The sequence below is a fragment of the Eulemur rufifrons genome, chromosome 16 (assembly GCF_041146395.1).
Source record: "Eulemur rufifrons isolate Redbay chromosome 16, OSU_ERuf_1, whole genome shotgun sequence".
Lineage (NCBI taxonomy): Eukaryota > Metazoa > Chordata > Mammalia > Primates > Lemuridae > Eulemur > Eulemur rufifrons.
Window position 1 is genome coordinate 46,459,244 of NC_090998.1, and position 12,107 is coordinate 46,471,350.

Here is a 12,107-nt window from a genome sequence, read left to right on the forward strand (position 1 = left end):
TTTTATTAAAAGTACAGACTGTGGGGTAAAAAAAGAGTTTTTGGCCGTCACATATTTTAATGTTAGATGAGAGTATGAAGACTAGATGATCCAAATAATTGGCAGATACTCCATGATAAAAAACTTCTAACTCTATACATGCAGAAAATATAACAATAAGTAAATTTTAACATAGATTTTAAAATCAGTTTTATTAGTAATTTTAAAATAAATGCAGTGTTAATATAAGTTACTAATTTGTTTATACTCCATGATAAGAGAACAGGCTAGTGTTACAAACAGCTAGATAATCAAGAAGGATAGATAGACAAACTAAAGAAATTTGTCATAAAACATCATAAGCATTTGAGCAAAAGTAATGTATACAGAAAATTGAGTGGAATGTACCCACATCAAATGTGTAGATGACATTTAACATAAATTCGCATGTGAGAAAATCTTTGGATATCTAGTATAATAAATTATCACCATTTGCAAGGACAATATAACCCTGTAGTATAAAACAAAGGGTCAACACTATAAAAACAGATTTATGTTATAAGTGAAGTATTTGGAATATAAAATAACAAGATTAGTTGTTCCAGATAAGAGCCACAATAATGGCTTTTTGGGATTAAGATGATGCTTTAGGCTACTGCTTTAGGCATTTCTACCTTCCCTGCCTATCCCTTGACTTCTGTCATTTCGATACCTTGAACTATATGAGGCTTTAAATAATCTTTGAAGTTACATGATTTAATCTTTTCTATGAGCTGCAAATCTGCCATATTTGCTGTGACCTGTCCAGAGAGCAATCTTTCTCCTGGAGAGCAAACATAAATTATGAATTTAGAGGGAAGAGGGGGAAAAAGAAAGAATAAAAGGCAGATGAATAAAATTGATTGAGATAATGCACGTGAGGAAATTAGCACTTTGTAGAACACATTGGAATGCTCAAAAATGTGAGTTATTACTATTCATGATTAGATGAAATGAATTCATACTTTGGAACTTCATTAACTTGTGTTCTAAGAGGCCATTTAAAAAGCATTGAAATAATACTAAATTAAACCTTATGAATATTTACTAGAGGAATCTGTACATTTGAATATACATGTTTGAGCTAAAGTGATTTCAGTAAATCACTTTTACTTTTACACTATCAACTGAGCGCTCCCCATGAAAGTCTTACTCTAGATACCCCATCTCCTTCTCTTACAGAGAAGTGTTCTATTTTCTGCATCCATTCACAGGAATCATATTGCTTTAATGTTTGTATTATTTTTTTGGTTCCTCAAGCCAAATAACCCCAAAACCTATGGGTATATAAATCAGAGTGGCTCCTACTTATTTTAATAAACATATGCATAACATGATCAGAGCATAGGTGTGTGACAGAGAAGAAAATCTATCCTTAAGACACTAGAGAGCAACAAGAAAAATTAAATGTAAGCCAATGAGTGTAAGTGTATATATATATATATATATATATATACACATATATATACACACACACTCACACATGCGCACACACACACGTATCTTGGCAGGGGAAATGGGGAGGGAGTATTATATGAGGGAGTATAATTACAGTCATCATAACACATAAAATAAAAGGGAGGCAGCCATCACATTACTAAACAGAACAAATATGCAAGTACCATAATTCATTTAGTTGTCTCTGCACACAAATTGACTTGATAAAATACATACAGATTAAATTTTATCTAAATATAATTGTTCTACAAGTGTTTAGTTGATTTCTGCTTGAATTATTGCAACAAAATTACACTCTCTACTTAAAAAATACCATTAAAATATTTAAAGTGTATATTCATGCTAAATGTCTTTTAACTAAATGTCTGCAAGATGCAGAGATGTAGACAGGAAAAAGGTAAAGGTTTTTGAGATATAGATTTCCCGTGAGAAATATTTTTTCACATTTTCAGCTACTCTCTTCATGACAATGTCAAGTTGAGACTCTCAGTGTTTTGGGAAGGTCATTTTCCAAGTGCTGGTGCTCCAGTCCCCTAACTTGTCATAACTGATGTGGTAGACAGGCACATTCTAGCATTTGCTTAAGTGTGTGTTAGACAAATTTTCAGTATGAAGGGATGATAGCACCCTAGTTCAAGAGCTGAAGTGCTCTTATTCTTTATTGTTTCTCATCTTCATGGACATTTTCTATTTCCTCAGAGACCAACATTATTTTTTTCCTTTTCTTTGGCTTCTCTCACCTTCTTTCTAGCATAAAACCCTTAGCGTCAAATTTATTTTGAGGCCATTGTTGCTGGCCTCGATAGCATTTTGTCTGGGTGTGTGCATGTTTGCCAGAGTGAAGGAGGGGGGAGGGGTAGAATTATGCAATTTATTCTGAATAACTTATAATTTACAAGGATTTTAAAATATGTTGGAAAATAAATAACTTACAAATGAAATGACCTGTTTAATAGACACAATATCCCTTATCTGACCACATGAGAGGGATTTGAAGAGAGAAAATACTCTCCCTGACTCTAGTGGAGCAAGAGACTGCACGGCATACAGCAAACACCTGACTAATAGTGTTCTCCATGACTTTTATCTAGCTAAGAAAGCTCATTCCCCTCAGTCAGGATGTAAATATGTTTTTTCAAATCTTGGAAAAATGACCAGCAAAACCCAGCTGTCTATATTATGCCATCCTGAAAGGCACATATATTAAAACATCAGTTTCTCTCTAATAAAATGACATAGTAGATGGTATTTCTTGAAAGCGATTTGCTGAACAATGTTTGGCAATGAAACTATATGCAAAGTTAAATGTTTTTGTTTGTTTAATTCATCTGTCTGAGAATTTCAGAACACAGTAGATTTTTTTTTTGTAATGAAAAATATTTTACGACAAGGCAATTGCACAAGACTTTAGTCAACTCTTTTTCATACCAATGAACTTCTGTAAAAAAAAAAAATTGGTATGCTTTTATTTATATTTCTGGTTTATTTAGAAGTGGTATCATCCAAATGCAAAAACATTCTGTTGGCCTAAAATGCATCAAAAAATCCTGTAATATTCAATTTAAAAATATTTTTTATTCTTCAAAGCAAAGAGTTACATGCCATGGGATATACAGAGACTGCAATCCCAGGACAACTAGCATTCAATTCTATGTCTAGAATTTGATAAAGATTATGAGCAAGTTATAAACTTTGCTAATGCATTTTCCATCCCTAATTTCAATTTCTCATTATAATGTGCATCCCTATCTCCTACAAGTTTGTTTAAAGGAAGTCCCTATTTTGAGAGAGTAACCTGAAAAGCTCATACCTGCAAAAATGGTCTCTATTGTTTTAAACACACAATTTAAAAAAGACATGACTCAGCTTGTTCTCATTCAGCTAGTATATTATGCAATAACTAAAACATAAAAAGATACAAAGAAAAGAGATTTTTGCCTGAGTTTAATTAGAACAAAAGAATGGGGAGAGGGAGGAATAAATTATATTGAACAGAAAGCAAAGATAGAGAATAGGAGGGGAGAACATTTTATTTCTTAACTTTAGGATTTATTACAAATAGACAACTATAGTTAAATCAGGACTTAATAATATCACTGTGGAAGAGGTGCATGGCTGGCTAGATACCTACAAATACATGCAATAAAAATATTTGTTTTTCCACCTCTCATTGCTGGTCCCTCCTCTCTTTATTCATTAAAAATGAAAGACAAACTAGGCAGAGGAGCTGCAGCACTGTGGGGGTCACCAAAGTCCTGATCATCAAACCTAGCACAGATTGGGGTTATGGGAAGGTTAAGTAGTAAAATGGGAGAAAATTAACTTGTCAGGATAAGGCTACGAGGCTGGCTGGGGAAGGTTGCTAGGTCCCTGCGTGTGGTTGCGCACACTGACTCAGAGGTGCGCCAAGCGGGAAGGAGGTCACACCTCTTGAGGCTGGATGACAATCAGCCGATTTAGCCACCAGCGCAGGGTCAACCTAGTTTTACTAAGTAATATCTCAAACTGGGAGTTGCCTGACAAGGGGTGTATATAAGGATAAATTCCGGTCAAATGTATCCCAGAAACAAGTTCTTTTCTGTTCTGCTAAGTGCAGGAGACCACAGACATGTGTTTAACTAGATAATGTGCAGTGAAATGTAACAAAATGCCTGTTGCTGAATAGTCATGGGGAGAGGAGGGAAAATATTTGCCTTTCTTTTTGAAAACACAAAAGGTTTGAACTCCCCTCACTTAAGATGGTAACGTATTTTCATGTTCCATATTTAAATGTACTTCCTTGAAGCACAGAGCAATTAAAAAAAAAAGTACAACCTATCAGATTGGCAAGGATGCAAAAAGTTTGACAACATAATCTGCTTGGTGAGGCTGTGGGAGATAGGCAGTCTCACTTATTGCTGGTGGGAAAGCAAAGTATTACCTCACCTATGAAAGGAAATTTGGCACCACCCAGCAAAATCACATGCAAATGTAAGCTCCCATTTCTAGAAATATATCCTTAAAATACACTGGCAAAAATACAAAGAACACATAATCATAAAGCTATTCACTGTAGTCCTATTTGTGATAGCAAAAGACTGGAAACAACCCAAATGTCCTCAGTGGGGCTCCAGTTGAATAAACAATGGTACAAACAAAGAAATATGTAGTTGTAAAAGAAAAGGTGGAATATTTTTATATACAGCTGTGCAATTATCTCCAAATTTATTATTAAGTGAAAAAAGCGAAGAGGAAAAAGTATGGTTTGCAGGCATCTATTTATTGAAGAAGGAGACTGAGATTAAAAATACATAAATATTTTCTCATATTAAACACGTAAATCAATATTGAAAAAAAAAGTTAATGATAAAGGAAGGAGGAGAGGTAGAAGGGACAAGAATAAAAGTGAGACTTTCCTGAATGTGCCCTCTTCTGCAGATTTGATTTTGGCACACTGTAAATATTTTACATTACTAATTAAATTAAATCTTTACAATGCAATCCTTAAAAAATGAAAGCGAACTGCAAGAAGATGGCGACATATAACTACACAGAGAAAACTTATTTCAAGTGACGTTGTCATACCGTCATTTGATTCCATACACATTATAAGACAGAGATGCCTGAAAAACAAAACTTTGAGTAGAAGAAATTTGGGTATAAAAATTATTTTCACTAAGCTTGTTGTTGGTATTTATTCTGAGACTGTCTGGCACATTTGTGGAATAAAGCATCACAAAATTATGCTGTGTTACTGGGAATTAGGATTTTCAGCATGGTCGGAAAGCAGCTAGGAATCAAAGGAGTAAAAACTCTGCAGTCCTGAATTTGAATTTGAAATATCAGAAGGAACTCATATTGTACTTTTTATTCTAAAAAGAACCAGGGCTTTGGAGAAATGGCTAATTCCATTTCTGGGATGAGAAATGTTCAAGAGGAGCCTAGAATGCCACGTCACACCAGAAAGCGAAGAGGCTTTCAAAACTAGTGGAGTTGTATCAGAAGAACTAAGGTGTCAATTTAAAGAATCCCTCACTTGTCAAGATGAATGAACTTATACATGAATAAAAACGATAACTGCAGTGGACTGGAATACAGCAAATGTATTTATTTGCATGAATTCTTAATAATAATAAAAATTAAAACTGGGTCAGTTGGGTGGATGTTGTAACAATTAATTTTATCAAAAAGGGAAAAATAAAATGTAGCAAATTATGTTTTCCAAGGTGAAAGCGACATGAACTATCATCTCATATGATTTTGTTACAATATGAATTGCCATTCCTCCCATTGGGATGTGGGGTTCATGTTCCTTCCCCTCAATCTGGTAAGCCTGTGACTTTGGTCTGTGATTTTGAAACTAGGTCATAAAATATGATATAGCTGTCATTCCTTGAAATCAACCACCATGCTGGAGAAAGCTCAGGCTGGATGGAGTGGACATGTGTAGGTGTTCCAAATGACAAACCCATCTGAAATTCACCATACCTGTGAGTGAGGATGTGCCGTCAGGATGACTCCAGCCCCAGTCACTGTCTGACTGCAATCACATGAGAAACTCCAAATGTGAACCAACTAGCTACGTGCAGGCAACTCCCAGAGCTGTGAGAGATAACAATAAAGTAATGGGTATTTAAGGTCTAAATTTTGGGGTGTGTTATTTACACAGCTACTGATAACTGTGGCAAACAGGAAAGTATCAAGAATTTGTTTTGCTTTTCCTATACGACCTGCATCTCAAGGTAAACAAATAAGTGGTGAGTTTTTATATATAAGTATTTCAGCTAATAAATGAAGAAAAACTATAGAACTAGAATATCATCACTAATGGATTGATTCTAGGCAATGATCATCAATGACTCTAACATCACAAAAAGACACAACACAATGTTATGTACCTCCTGAAATACACACTCTCACCTATGAAACATTCTTCCCCCGTTCCCCCCCAAAATCAAACCTAAACCTGATCATCTATAGCTCTAACTATCATTTTATGGGAAATATAGGTGAAAGAGCAACATATTAATCATGGGATATGACCAACAAATTCCAGGCTATAAGAAATATTAAGAACAAATGACTCAATCTCTTAAACAGATGAATTTCAAGGAAAGAAAGAGAGAAGGTGACAATCCAGTAGTTCAGAAGAGGCATAACCAATTGCAGTAGATCTTATTTTGATCTTGATTCAGCTAAACAAACCATTAAAAAATGTATCAATCAGGGTATTTGATAATTTAAAACTATTGTTATAATATTCTAAATGTGGTTGTGTTAAAAAAGAGCTCTTATCTTTTAGAGATAAATACTGAAATATTTCATATCTAAGAATTGCTTCAAAGTATTTTAGGACAGAAATAGATGGTAATGGTGGAAACTGAATGAGGGAGCATATGGGGGTATTTTATATTAGTCTCCTTTTGTACAAGTATGAACTTTTCCATTATGCAAAGTTTAAGATATGCACTGGAATTTCTCAATGCTGATTCTGGAGCCTAATATGTCTTGGGCAGTATTTTCATTCCCTATATTTTGATACCCCCAGTTGGTGAATTAGAGTAGCTGAACTTGGCTATGCAAATTTCTACAGGAATTTACTACATGGGGTGAGAAAAAAAATTTAAATATTATGTTTCTACTTCCAGTGATTTCTATCCAATTAAAAAACTAAGTTAAAGTGAAAAGTTTAGGCATGAAAACAAAATAAAACTAGCAAACAAACAAACAAAAATATTGCTTTGGAACTGAGAAAATTACCAGAAGCACTATGCAGTGAAGAATGTATTGCTGAGTTCAATGAAACTGGATTGCTTTTCCAGGTCTTCCACTAATAAAGGAAGTGACTTAGGCAAATTATATGATCTTGTGGCCTCATTTTTCTTATCCGTTCATGTAGCCCATCTGTGATACAATCTTCCTGGAATCCATCCCAATCCAATCCAATCCAATCTAACCCAATCCAGCTCAGCTCAGCTCAACCCAACTCAGCTCAACTCAAGTCAAGTCAGTTCAATCCAGTTTTGCTGTTATATTTTCTTTTACAATTCATGCTTAAAAATACAAATTGTAATATATACATGAGTCTATCTTGCCTAGAAATGGCATTTGCTTGCAGGTGTGGTGGGAAATTCTTATTAAAAAAAAAACAACCCTTATTCACTATGTCAACAATTATGGTGAGTGAATTTATTATTTTAAAATGTCTTCTCCAATAATTAGATTAGTCATGAGGTAATACATACATCAACCTTTCAGTCTCTTCTATGAAAAACTATAAAAATTCAAGAACATTCATGAAGCCCTTCTGTTTCCTCTTATGCAGTGTGGCTGAAAAGTTCTGTCTATTTACTGACAGAGAGAGAATTTTCAAAGAATGATTATAAGTCTTAATCTTCTAACACTAATGTAGCAGATATTTGAATAGAGTCTTAAAAAAGCATTTTCCTTCACTTAATATGTACATACAGTGTCTATATATCATTGAGGGTAAAATTTAATTCCCCCTCCTGTTTCCTTGTGAGAGAACTTCCATTAGAGTAATACCTCTGGTCCCTTGAGTTCTTTGTGCCCCTCACTCCCTGCCCCCAAGGGGAAAGAATCTCTTTTTTGGCTGGTGAGTTTGCAAGGAAGGAAAGAGCATGCTTGGATGGCCCCTTCCTCCTCACTCTTGTTTAAGTGGACTGGTCACAGAGTTGCTGCTTTCATGCTCTACGCAGAGGCCTGCAAATGACCAGTTCTGCTTGAGAGTATATTCATCTTTCTGCAGTGATGCCTTAGCAAGCCCATTTGTCCACAGGTCTAAAACCATGTCATATTTAATAATCTCCTAAATTTCTGATATTTACCACCCATGCAGTGAGGTAGATTTTATATTTTAGAATTATAAATTGGCAAGATAAGTTTCAGAGACAGGGTTGGATCACTGTACTAGCAAATTATGGGGGTCAGTTCTGATCCTATTGAGAGTCTTCAAGAGCCAATTAAGGAGTATCGTATCCATTTTCCTGAGAGTTAAATTGCAACACATGCACTTGCTAATACCAAATCCCAGCATTAGGCAGATTTGTCCTCCTAAGACTGAGGCAGGCTTCTCATCCTCACCCCACTTCACTCCATTCACTCCTCCTTTTCTTCCCAGCCCCCTGGTGAAGGATAAAGCTTAGTAGTAACTAGTCTAGACTCTAGGGAAAGCTAAGCAGAAAACTTTCTCCCTGCAAGTAGCTCACTCTCACAGTTAGAATCAAAGAGAGGAGATGAGCACACTAGGTTTAGACTTCCCCAATTTGCTGATCGGGTAAGTTACTCAGTTTCCTCTGGGGTGGTGTCAGTGACAGGTCAAAGACAGGCTTCAGGATAATTCTAATACCTCCATACCAACATGGAAGGAACTATCAGGAGTGGGTAATAAGCATTCACCCCTAAATTCTTCCGATTAATTTTTCTCTTCACCCATTAAATAATATCATGCTCAGCTTTCAGAGGAGGAGATGCACAGTTATCAGGATGGTTTCACTCTCATCTTTATGAGCTTCTTCTTCAAATTCTTACTACCTGTCTTTTTGGATTCTCCTGGTACCCCAGCTCCCAAAAGAAAGAAGAGCTGAGTTAAACTGTAAATGCTCAATTTATTCTTGCAAATTTAGCAATTGTGTAGTGTAAGTCATTTCCCCTTCACCAGAAAGGATTGAGAAAGGCAATGGAGAGTGTGATGCTAATGAGCTCTATGCCAAGGAAAGAAACACCTTAGGGAATAAATACCACCCCCATATCCCCATCCACAACAGATCCAAAAATTTGCAGTTCCCAATCTTTCTATTACAGAGCAACTTTTTCCAATTGCCATAGGGCCTGTTGGTGCTATTGTTCAGATATATATCTAATATATAGGCAGTTATCTTTAAACAGTCTATTATCTCTACTTATTTGTTTCATGGGCTATATGTATGTAAAACTATCTGCAAGTCTAGCAAAACATGCTCTGTCACTAGACTTTTCTGAGGCCATTAGACAAAATTAAACCGGTCTATGGCAAAGTGCCTTTACTTTAGCCCCAGAATGCTAAGGTGTTAATAATGTAGCTCACAGTGGCATGATCACTTTTCCCTTCCCACAGCCTCTGGAATTAAAATAGACAACAAAGTCAATGAGAGGCCATGCCTGTGAAAGGCACTGCCATGCAATTAAGGTGCAGTACATATTAATTCTCCTTTTCCTTTCCTCAATGAGACACATTCTTAATACATTTGAGAATGGAAACAAATGAGTGGAACTTTATTCTTCATGCTGAAATGACCTTCTTTATTTAAATGCTTGATAATACTTGGTGGAGCATAATAATTATAGTTGTAGCTAGGAATAAGCCATTTTCAACCTTCCTTCTTCTCTATTTCTTAAGAGAGGAAGAAATCATAAGAAATTCATCAGAATGAGGCCAGTAATCTTTATTTGACCATGCCTGTTGATTCTGATTTGGGCCATATATGTTCTCTGCCTTATTGTTTTAGATCTGTTGTTTGTAAAACAAAACAAAAAAAAAGAAGCAGCAGCAGCATGCTGGAATTATTAGCTTATTAGCACTGGTGAGTTAGAGAGCAAATAATGCTAATAAAATAAATAATACATCATTTGATATAAGTCTTTAAAGACTTATATAAAATCACTTTGCTAGCCTCAACAGCGTAATATTTAGCCACCTCTAACAACTTTCAGGGAGAGATACTACTTTTTGACTCAACAAGGATCCTTGATATACTGCCTAAATTAGACAGTATATTAAAAATTAATGGCAGGCCAATTTTCTACAATTATACTTTTATCTGGGGAACAGACTGCCTGGTTTGCATGATATTAGTAACTTTTGGCTGTGCATTTTTTTTGCAATTTTGGTTGACTGAGTTTGTCAATGAATTTTTTGTGACACACAAGCTTGTGAATAAGCAAACACACCTGAATGCATATGCAACATTAAATGATAAACATTTCAGAATGAATTGAATTTATCTGTTAATGTTACCAATTTAAGAAGGTGACTATGTGGTGGAGATGACTCTGGGATCACTCTCCAGACCTCATCTCAACAGATGCAGAAAAATATTTGACAAAATTCAACACTTTTTCAGGATGAAAACTCTCAATATTTTAGGTACAGAGGGAATGTACTTCAACACAATTCAGGCCATATATGACAAACTAGTAGCTTACTTCATACTCAATGGTGAAAAGTTTCTGTTCATGTCTTTTGCCTACTTTTTAATGGGATGGTTTGATTTTTTTCTTGCTGATTTGCTTGAAGTCTTTATGGATTCTAGTTATCAGCCCTTTCTTTATTGGATGTATAGCATGCAGATATTTTTTCCTATTCTGCAGGTTGTCTATTTGCTCTAATGATTGTTTCCTTGGCTGTGCAGAAACTTTTTAATTTGATCTGGTCCCATTTATTTATTTTTGTTGTTGCTGTGATTGTTTTGGGGGTCTTCTTCATAAATTCTTTGCCTAGGCCAATGTCTTTAAGAATTTTTCCAACATTTTCTTCTAGAATTCTTATGGTTTCATGTCTTAGGTTTAAGTCTATTATCCATCATGAGTTAATTTTTGTAAGTGGTGAGAGATGCAGATCCTGTTTCAGTCCTTTACATGTGGCTATCCAATCAATCAGGTGGGAGGGGGGAAGAAAGGATGGGTAAGTTCACACCTAATGGGCACAATGCACACTATCTGGGTGATGGACACACTTAAAACTTTGACTCAAATGGCACAAAAGCAATTTATGTAACCAAAATGTTTGTGTCCCCATAATATTCTGATATAAAATAAAATAAAATATTTTGAGGAAAATAAAAAAATAGTGAAAAGTATAAAGCTTTTTCTCTAAGGTTAGGAACAAGACAGTGATGCTCACTCTTACTACTTCCGTTCAACATAGCACTGGAAGTCCTAGACAGAGCAGTTAGCAAGAGAAAAAAATGAAATATATTCTAAGAGGAATGGAAGAGTAAAATTGTCTTTGCTGATGACGTGATCTTATATAGTAACACCAAAAAACTGTTAAAATTGATAAAACCAGTAAAGTTTCAGTATCCAAAATAAACATACAAAAAATCAGTAGTGTTTCTATATACTAATAATGAGCTATCTGAAAAAGAAACTAAGAAAACAATCCCATTTGCAATTGTAATACCAACAACAAAGAAATACTTAGGGGTGAATTTAACCGAGAAGGTAAAACAGCTGTATATTGAAAAATATTAAAAAAAAAACAACAATGAAAGAAATTACAGAAAACAAATCAATGGAAAGATATCCCATGTTAATGGATTGAAAAAAATTAATATTGTTAAAATGTCCATACTACCCAAAATGATGTACAGATTCAATGCAATACCTATCAAAATTCCAAATGTCATTTTTCACAAAAATAGAAACAACGATCTTTAAATTCATATGAAACCACAGAAATTCATGAATAGCCTTGAGCAAAAACAAAAAAAGCTGGAGGCATCACACTCCTTGAATTCAAAATATATTATAAAGGGATTGTAATCAAAACAGCATTTTACTGGCATAAGAACACACACATCGCCTGGGATAGAAAGCCCAGAAATAAACCCATGTATTTACATTCAGTTAATTTTGATGTCAAGCATACACAA